Raw genomic sequence first — 10,828 nt, 5'->3', positions numbered from 1 at the left:
GGTCATCCTGAGTGAGGCAACTCAGACCCAGAAAGACACACTTGGTATATACTTACTTATAAGTGGATATTAGCCACATATTGGGATATCGGGACAGATGCTAGGACTCACTGTTGGACTCCAGGTGAGAGTGGTATGGAAGAATGGAGGGATGGAAGTACCTACCGTGTTCAGGAGCCCCACAAGGAGAGCATCAAGGCAGATCTGTACCCAGGGAGGTCTGCATAAACTGTTGTGCCAGCCAAGGACAATGAATGCAGTAAACCTAGACCCCCTGTTCAGATCTAGCCAATGGACAGCTCATTCTCCACAGTTGTATGCAGAGTGGGGGCTGCCTCTGACATGAACCCTAGTTCCCCAAATTTGACCACTGCCCCTTCATGGGGAGGCCAGGCAGGCCCATAGAGGAAGGGGAAGCAGGCTATCAGGATGAGACCTGATAGGCTGTGGTCAGATGGTGGGGGAGGAAGTCCACTTCTGTCAGAGGTCTAGGGGAGGGAAATAGGGTGGAAAAGGGAGGGAGGGAAGGTGGACATGCGAAGATACAAGTGAGAAGGTAACAATTGGGATGTGATCTGACTAAATTATAATAAATTAAAAAATTTTTAAATGTGATTGCTAACAGCCAAGATAACATGTTTCCGCCACAGCCCAGTGATACTAAAACAGCAGTCCCTGAGGAATGCCACATAGCTGCAGTATAAAAGAAGGACTTGGAGGTAGCTATTACCAATAAGTACAAAGGCCTTAAACACGGTAATAGGATTGAGTCTGTTAGTGAAATTTGTGAAATCACATTCAAACAGTGGGATGAAACAATGGAAACTATTCAAGACGTGAAAAAGGAAATAGAATCATTAAAGAAAGCCCGAACTGAAGTAAAACTGGAAATGAAAAGTTCAGGAAGTCACTCTGGCCAGGGAAGCGAAGAGCAGATCTTCACCTCCTGCTCCTCTCATCCAAGTCCAGCCTCCCAGCCTCACACCCAGCTCTGCAGACCACCTGCTGAGGCCCCCCCTTCCCAGACTGACTGGCCACCGCATCTCCAGAGGACCAACCACACAGAACCTCCCCTCCTAACTTCCTTCCCCACCCCATTGTTTTATCCCAGCCCCCAACTCCAGCAAGCAATCCTTGGGAACACACAGGCCCCTCTAGTCAGAGCAGCAAGCAGGCTAACTGCAGATCTCCCCCTCTTCCTCTGCTCCTTCAAGTCTAATCCCCCAGGCTCACCCCAGCTCTGCAGCAGACCTCTTCTGTGGCCTCTCTTCCCCCTCTGTCCTCATTCCCAAGGGACTAAGCAGATACTGGTGAAACATCCTGCTTCCATCCCTCCCGTGGACCCCTCATCTCCTCCTCCTAGTCCATCTCATTCCCAAGTGTTATTCCCCCAATACCTAGAAGCACATTTTAGCTGGAAGCCTCAGAGGCCACACCTATCAGGATCCCAGAGGAATTTCCTAGCAGGCAACACACACCGATGACCACATTCTCCAAAAGACCCAGACAGGGCAACAGAAACCAAAGGACAAAACACCCGTCCAGCAAAACCAAGACCAGATATCAGCACCTAGAATTAGAATCATCCCAAACCCAGATGCCTAGATGCCAGCACAAAAACACAACCAACGACATCCAGGACAGTATGTCTTCACTAGAGCCCAGCAATGGGATTTATTGCAATGACTAACAGGCTGCAGTCCGACTAATCCAACAATGGCCAGCTGCAAATAGAGAGTCCAGGAATCTAGAAGTTGCCTGGTCCCACACGGTTGGGCATCTCAGCTGGACTTCTATGTAAGCTGGAATCCTGAAGGAATTGCCTCCAATAGATAGATGTGCTGGCAAAGTGAGTGCAGGCAGGTAAAGAACAAATAACCCATAACTGCCCCTCAAATGCGCTGCAAATTTAGAGTAGGTGGCAATGTCCTCTGGGAAACTTCTTCTTTTTAGCATCTCAAACAAATATGATAATTGATGTTGAAGAAATGGAAAAGGAAACACGCCTATCTGTGCAAATGCACTCTTGACAAAATACAACAACGCATGCCCGTTATAATCCTCGATTCTGCAACTCGCCACAGGACCTTAGATGGTGTTTATAACCGCCTTCCTCTACCACCCATTTTGTATTTCCTCCACCCGAAGCAAGCATCTCAACAGGTCTTGGCTCTTTTCTTGGAGGAGTGACCCACCCCTTCATCCCTGAAGGTGGTGTGTTCGCCCTTTGTCATCCTGCCTGGATTAGGCTGTTGTAGTTTCCTATCGATGTTAATCACAGGACATGGTAGCATCGCCTGCACTCCAGACATAATCCTTCTACCTCCATTGTGGAGAGGCAGTTCAATTCCCTCATGGTAATCAGCATACAGCATCCCTCCTAACACGGTTATTTCTCTTAGCCTGTTGGTTGAAGGTCACTGGCTGGTCACCCTGGGGAATGGAGCCATATCTGGGGTTCACTATTGATCTCTGCTGTTGACAGACCTGGCATTCAGCAGCAGATGTAGCCACATCAGCCCTGGTGAAGTGCATGTTGCTGAGCCCATGTATAAACCCCATCTCTACCACCATGGGAGAATATAAAGGGAATTTATTTGAATGACTTACAGGCTGCTGCAGCCCAACTAATTCGACAATGGCTGGCTGTCAATGGAAAGTCCACAAAAAATCTAATAATTGCTCATTCCCACGAGGCTGGGTACCTGAGCCTGGTTTTCTGTTTAAGCTGGAGTCCTGAAGAAATAGGCTCCAATGGATGTGCTGGCAAAGTGAGTGCAAGCAGGTAAAGAATGAATGAACCCTCCCTTCTTCTATTGTCCCTACATAAAGGTGTGCCTCAGGATCTGGATTGAAGGTGTGTGTCTTCCTTCCTCAAGATCTCCATCAAAAACCTCTGTTTTCCTGCTTCAAGATATGGATCGCAGGTGTGCACTGCATTTTTGGATTGTAGTTCATTCCAGATGTAGTCAAGTTGACAACCAAGAAAATCTGTCACAAGACCATAAAATAGACTATATGATAGAATACCTTAAAGAGGAAATGAAAGTACAGACAGCAAGAAATAATCAAACCCAGAGCTGAAATCAGTAAAATAGAAACAAAAACAAAAATTGCAAGGAATCAATGAAATGAGTTGGTTATTTGAGAAAATCAATAATATTTACAAACCTTTATCCAAATTAACTAAAAGACAGACAGGGAAGAGTTAAATTAATATAACTAAAGATAAAAAGAAGGACATAACAAGACACTGAGGAAATCCAGAGAATAAAGAGGACATACTTTACAGATTTTTTCTGGAGCTTTCAGTATGAGATCTCTCAATTTTCTTTCTTTTTTTTTCTTTCCTTCTTCCTTTCTTCCTTCCTTTTTTTTTTTTTTAAATGTAGGCACTTGGTGCTATGAACTTGTTTCTCAGAGCCACCTTCACTGTGTCTTATGAGTTTGGGTATGCTGTGTATTCATTTTAATTGAATTTTAGAAAGTCTTAAGTTTTTATCAAATTGGGAAAGCTAAAAGAAATGGGTAATTTTCTCAATACATACCACTTAAAAGTTAAATTAAGATCAGATAAGCAATTTAAGTAAATACATATCCTTTAGTGAAAAAGAAACAGTAATTAAAAGTCTCCCAACCAAATAAAGCCCAGGGCCAGATAGTTTCAACATAGAATTCTATCATCCAAAGAAGAGTCAATGACAATAGTCTTCAAATTATTCCACAGGAGAAGCAGAAGGAAATTTCCCAATTTGTTTTATAAGACCATAGTTGCCCTGATACTCAAACCATACAAAGACCAATAAAAAAATTAGAATTGCAGACCAATTTCTCTTATGGTCATAGATATAAAAATTCACAATAAAATACTTGCAAATTGAACCCAAGAACACATTAATAAGATCATCCACAATGATCAAGTAGGCCTTATTCCAGAGATCCTGGGAAAGTTCAACAAACATAATCAATAAATATAATCCACCATATAAATAAATTAAAGACAAAAAATCACACTAGATGCAGAAAAAGCATTTGACAAAATCAAAACCCCCTTTATGATAAACATCCTGGAGATATTAGGGATACAAGGGAACCGCCACAACATAATAAAGGCAGTTGACATCAAGCCCATAGCCAATAGCAAGCTAAAAGGACAGGAACTCAAAGCAAAATCTAAACTAGAACCATGAACAAGACAACAATGCCCACTCTCTCCACACCTGTTCCACACAGTACTTGAGATCTTAGCCAGAGCAATAAGACAACTGATGGTGATCAAGGGAGTACAAATTGGAAAGGAATAAGTCAAAGTATTTTTATCTGTAAGTGACATGATAGTACACATAAGTGACCCTAAAAGTTCCACCTGGAACTTCCTACAGCTGATAAAAACTTTCAGCAAAGTGGCTGGATATAAAATTAATTCTCCAAAGTTATGTACAGATGACAAACAGGCTGAGAAACCAGGGAAAACATCTTTCACAATATCCTCAATAACACAAAATATCTTGAGGTAACTAACCAAGCAAGTGAAAAACTTGTGTGATAAAAACTTAATGACATTGAAGAAAATACCAGAAGACGGAAAGATCTCCCATGCTCAAGGATTGGTAAGATTAATATAGTAAAAGTGGCCAATCTACCAAAAGCAATCTACGTATTCCTCTTCATAGATCTTTATTTAAGGACAACGGTCAGCTTTATATGGAAACACACACACACACACACACACACACACACACACACACGCATGCACACACGCACTCACGCATACACACAAAACCTAGGGTAGCTAAAACAATTCTGAAGAATAAAGGAAGTGCAGCAAGTATCAGTATCTTTAATGTCAACTTGCACTACAAAGCTGTAGTAATGAAAATGGTTATGACATTGCAACACAAACTGACATGTTGATTAGTGCAATCAAACTGAAGGCCCATTCATAAACCCACACACCCATAGACATCTGATCTTTGATTTAAAAAAAAAAAGCCAGAAATATATGCCAGAGAAAAGGCAGCATCTTCAACAAATGGTGCTGGTCATATTGGATGACCGCATGTAGAAGAATGCAAGTACACCCATACTTATCACCCTGAATAAAGCTCAACTCCAAATGTATCAAAGACCTCAACAGAAAGCCAGGCACATCAAATCTAAGAGAAGATTAAGTAGGGCATGGCCTTGAAATCACTGGCACAGGAACAGACTTTCTGAGCAGGAAACCACTGGCTCAGGCTTTAAGATCAACAATGAACAAACAGGGCCTCTTGAAACTGAAAGGCTACTGCACAGCTGAAAGACACAACCACTTGGACAAAGTGGCATCTTACTAAATGATAAAATATCCTTACCAACTACACATTTGATAGAGAACTAATATTGAAAATACATTTAAAAAACTAGATTCCAAGAAAGCAAATAACCCAATTAAAAAAATAGGGTGCAAGCTGGGCGTGGTGGTGCATGCCCATAATCCCAGCACTTGGGGAGGCAGAGGCAGGCAGATCTCTGTGAGTTCAAGGTCAGCCTGGTCTACAATCGAGTTCAGGACAGCCAAGGCTACACAGAGAGATGCTGTCTCAACACCACCACCCACAATAATAAAATAAAATAAAATAAATAAAATGTCAGTTCATGCTGGCAAGGACCTGCAATGTCTTTGTTAGTGTTTCTACCACTTCAGTGAAACACCATGACCAAAAAGCAAGTTGGGGAGGAAAGCAGTTATTTGGTTTATACTTCAGATCATAGACCATCATTGGAGGAAGTCAGGACAGGAACTCAAACAGGACTGGAACCTGGAGGCAGAAGCCATGGAGGGTACTGCTTACTGGCTTGTTCTCCATGGCTTGCTCAGCCTGTTTCCTTATAGAATCCAGGACCACCAGCCCAGGGATGGCCCCGCCCACCATGGGCTGGCCCCTCTTCCATTGATCACTAACTGAGAAAATGCCTTACAGCTGGGTCTCATGGAGGCATTTCCTCACCTGAGGCTCCTTCCTCTGTGAGGACTTCAGCTTGTGTCAAGTTGACACAAAACCAGCCAGTACAACTGAGCCCTTGTCAACTTGACACACAAACACATTACTATTAAGCCACAACCCTTACTTTCTTATTCACTCCAAAGATCCCAAATTAAAAACATAAATAACTTTAAAAGTTCCAAAGTCTTTTACAATTCAAGCACATTAAAACTCCAGTTCCTTTTAAACATCCAACCTCTTTTCAAATCCAAGTCTTTTAAAATTCAAAGTCTCTAAACAGTGGGCTCCAGTAAAATACTTTCTTACTTCAAGAGGGAATGAAAACAAAGTCAGACTTCAACTGTCTAATCTCTGGGCTCTACTCACCATCTTCTGGGCTCCTCCAAAGGGCTTGGCTCACGTCTTCAGCTCTGTCCTCTGCCGCACACACAGCTTATCTTTCAGGCCCTGGTTGGCTCCACTCCACTGCTGCTGCTGTTCTCTCGGTGGCCAACTGGGCTGCACCTTCTCTAATAACCTCTCACAGGCTCTCTTCATGGTGCCAAGCCTCAACTTCTTTCCACAACTCCTCAGTCCTGGGCCTTCAACTGACACTGAGGCCGCATCTTCACTGATGGCCTCTCCTGGCCTCTCACAGTGCCAAGCCTCAGCTGCTCTCCATGACCCCTCCATGCCTCCAAAACCAGTACCACCTGGGTGACTCTTACATATTACCAAGTGCTGCCCATAGGAGGTACAACTGTGGTTGCCTTTGGAATGCAGCTTCCCTGTGCTCTCAGGAAAAACCTCCCAGAATATTTCACCTTGCTGATGCTGGTCTCTTCTTAGTCTCCACTAATTTCTTAGCTGCACTTTACCAGCATCAATTGTCCCAATATCACAAAAGTTTTGCCTTAGTAGTTCTGGTATCTTGTTAATCATAGCTGATTCTTCAGCCCCAGCAAACCAGAACCACAGAATTTTAAATCAAAAGAGCTAACAGCCATGAAAGAGTCTGTAATCTTCAGTCTTTAATGTCACAAGCCAGGCTTCCATCCTCTGCATTGCTCTCAACATTCTCATCTTCCAAGGTCCCACAGAACATCCCACTGAGCTCCCAAAATTCAATGGCTTTTCTAGCCCAAAGTTTAAACGTTCTTCCACAATCCTCCTCAAAACATGGTAGGGGCTGTCCCAGCAACACCCTGCTATTTTAGTACCAACTTACCAGTATCTTAGTCAGGGCTTCTATTACTGCAATGAAACACCATGACCAAAAGACCAGTTGAGGAAGAAAGGTTGGGTTTTTTTTCCTTTCACTTCTATATTGTTGCTCATTATTGAAGGAAGTCAGGACAGGAACTCAAGCAGGGCAGGAACCTGGAGGCAGGAGCTGATGCAGAGGCTATGGACGGGTGCTGTTTACTGGCTTGCTTCCCATGGCTTGCTCAGCCTGCTTTTTTATAGAACCCAGGGTCACCAGCCCAGGGATGGCCCCACCCACTGTGAGCTGGACCCTCCCCCACTGATCACTAACTGAGAAAATGCCTTACAGCTGGCTCCCATGGAGGCATTTCCTCACCTGTGGCTCCTTTGGTCCTGATGAATCTAACTTGTGTCAAGATGAGAGGCAAAATCAGCCAGTACATGGAGTAAGGGGAATACTGATCCATTGCTGGCAAGAATGACATTTTGTATAGCCGTTATGAAAAATCAATGTGGCAGTTCCTCGGGAAGATAGGAATCAACCTACTTCCAGGTCTTGGACATATACCCAGAGGATGCTTCATTACACCACACTTGTTTAACCTTGTTCATTGCTGCTGTCTTCATAATATCCAGAAAGTGCAGACAACCTAGACATCCTTCAGTAGAAGAATGAATGAAGAAAAAGGACATTTATACAATGGAGTGTTATTCAGTCATATATATTTTTTAAAAAAGCAATATTCTGAAATTTGCAGGTAAATGGATGGAACTAAAAAAAAAATATCCTGAGTCAGATATCCCAGACTTAGAAAAAGAAATATGGTATGTGTTTGCTTATATGTAGATATTAGCTGTTCAGTTAGTGACAACCAAGCTACAGTTCACAGAACCACAGTGTTCTGTATAGACTAAGGGACTAGAGGCTCAGGCAGATAGATTTTGTAGGAAAGGGAATAGAGTAGCTAGTTATGAATGGATGGATGGGGTCAGTGACCAGGACAGGGTGGATCAAGTTGAGAAGGAAAACAGAGAGGGAGATGAGGGAGAGAATATGGAAAAAGACAGGTAAACTTAAGGCACATTAGAGGTAGTATGAAAATCATATACAATAGAAGCTTCCTAAAATATACACATACATTAATGAAATTGCCAAATAATGGGGGAGACAGAGCCCTGACTGGATATCTCTGGTCACTGAATGAAGCTTCCCAGACCAGGATTCAGTTGTATCTAATTGAGTTATTGGCCAAAGGAGTCCCATGGGAACCCCGCAAACAACCCAAGGCTATAGGTTGTTTTCCTCAAACTGGCCACAAGGCTGAAGACAACATCTACACACTCATTGAATGTGGAGATGTTGAGCTGGTGCCTGCGTAGAGTCTTCACCCTCTGCGCCAGCATCTTTGGAAGGTGACCTGCATGGTACCAAAAGAGAAATGTCCAGCTGCAAACCCTTTGCTCTGCAATAGCGCACTACTTGCAAGACATGTTAGGGTGACAGTGGCATAGAGCTTGTGGAAATGACCAACCAATATCTAATTTGACTTCAGGCCCACTGCATGAGATGGAACCCATGCCCAACACTGCTTAGGTAACCAAGAATCTGAGAATAGATAATCCAGGAACATACGGTAAAACCAACTACTACTATTAAAAAATAGCAATGAAACAACTAAAAATGGCATTCTGATATGTTCATATACTCACACACCAGTGCCTTGCTCAGCCATCATCAGGGAAGCTTTCTTCTGTACTAGATATGAACAAATACAGAGACCCACAACCAGACATTGTGCAGAGAGGGGGAGACCCTGGAACAGTCAGTCCTACATAGGATGTCTCTATCAACTCCCTCTCCATAGGGCTCAGAAGGAGTTCTTAGCAACCAAATACTGTTTTCCTACTATGGATTGCCTGGAAAAGGCTGCAGATTGAATATCACCATCGGCCAATGACTTAATCAGTCTCGATGGCACACCCTCAAAAAACATCTCTAAGATTACAGATTTGGGAAGCTTCCAGAGTGGGGAGCGTAGTTATGTGGTATACCCAAACTCCATTAGGCAGACACTTATGCTTGGGACCTTGTACCTTGTACCTCTTCCCATAGATTACACTTGCTTCATCCTTTATAAAGAATGAGTTGGACAAAGGTAAGTGGTGCTCTGAGTCAGGAGAATCTCAGTAGGAAGTTCTCAAATCTGAGGAGAGGATTATGGGAGCCTCTGGTTTGTAGCCCATGAGTTGGAGATTTGGCCTATGAAATGGAAGAAATATTGTGGGACTGCTCTTCACATGTGGGAGCGGATGCTGACTTTGGGAGGATAGTGTGAAACTCGAGTTACTGAGCACTCACTCTGTTTAAAGCCAGGGATGCTAGTTCACCTCACAGTTGGCATCAGGAGCCTTGGGGGGTATATAGGAGTTTTTTTTTTAAGATAAAAAAAAAAGGTATAAAGCAAAGGGTTTTGGGACAGGAGATGAGTGCTTGAAAGTAAGATTTGGAGGTGCCGAAAGACTTGGGGATATACAGAAGCCACAAAAGAAGAAAATATCTGTAGGTGAGATTCATTATTAAATGACCAGACAAGTGGTTGCTTCTCAGTGCTGGACAGAAGGCTGAAGAGCACACACTTTTCAAAGGCACCTTGCCTGGCACAGTGTTAGAGTGCTGTGGACCAGTGTCCCTGGCTGATGTGTCCTCACTGAAGCGTGTGTGTGTGTGTGTGTGTGTGTGTGTGTGTGTGTGTGTGTATGTGTGCTGACACTGCTTTTTAGTTTTTCTTGTGGAACGGGTGACTGTTGAACACCAAGTGCTGTGCTACATTACCAGATTCTAAACTGAAATCTGGGTGCTCTGGAGCCAGTCTCTGGCTAGACAAGAAGCATCTCCTTTGATCACCTACCTGTGCTTCGTACTATGCAAGGAGCAGAGCAGCCTATACAGTCAGTCTGGTTCTCACACAGCCAGTGCAGATGGACATGGCAAGCTGAGCAGAGAAATGAGGGGAAATTACATCTTTTTGAGGTAGTGCAGAGAGAGGGTAGGAATCACTGTAGGAAAATGGGAGGTGTCCAAAGGGAGCCCCACGTCTATATTGTACTCTCAGAGATTTGATGTGATGTGAGCCCCACAGTGATTTAACAGCCTTTGCCTGGCCACAGAATTAGGGGACATTAGTATCATCCTTTCAGGTACTTTTGTGACTGAATTTTCAAATATGTGGCCAGTTTTTCCCTTCTTTTTTGAAACAGGATCTCTCTACTATGTAGCCCTTGCTGTCCTGGAACTTGCTATGTAGACAAGACCAGCCTGGCCCCAAACTGCAAAGATATAGCTGCTTCTGTGCCCCCTCCCTCATGTACTGGAGAGCATGGACCACCACAGCCAGCTCCCGCTTTTGTAATTTAAAGTCCAGAAGAAAGGGAGAACAACGTTAGTACCTCTCACGTGTTTGGCATCCTCATCACAAAGCAATCGCTATTATGCCTATTTTTACACATGGGAGAATGGAGACCCTTTCCAAGAACCCAGCTAAAGTCCCCCTCCCCCCAGAAAAACAAAATAAATTTTATGTAGGCAGCAAATTACTTTCTCAGTCCAAAAATAAAATTAATTCCACATTAGATTTCACTGCAGTGTCTTGAGTTAC

This window comes from Acomys minous (genome assembly GCF_964271855.1).
Source record: "Acomys minous genome assembly, chromosome: 3".
NCBI lineage: Eukaryota > Metazoa > Chordata > Mammalia > Rodentia > Muridae > Acomys > Acomys minous.
Note: the sequence above shows the minus strand (reverse complement) of the source record.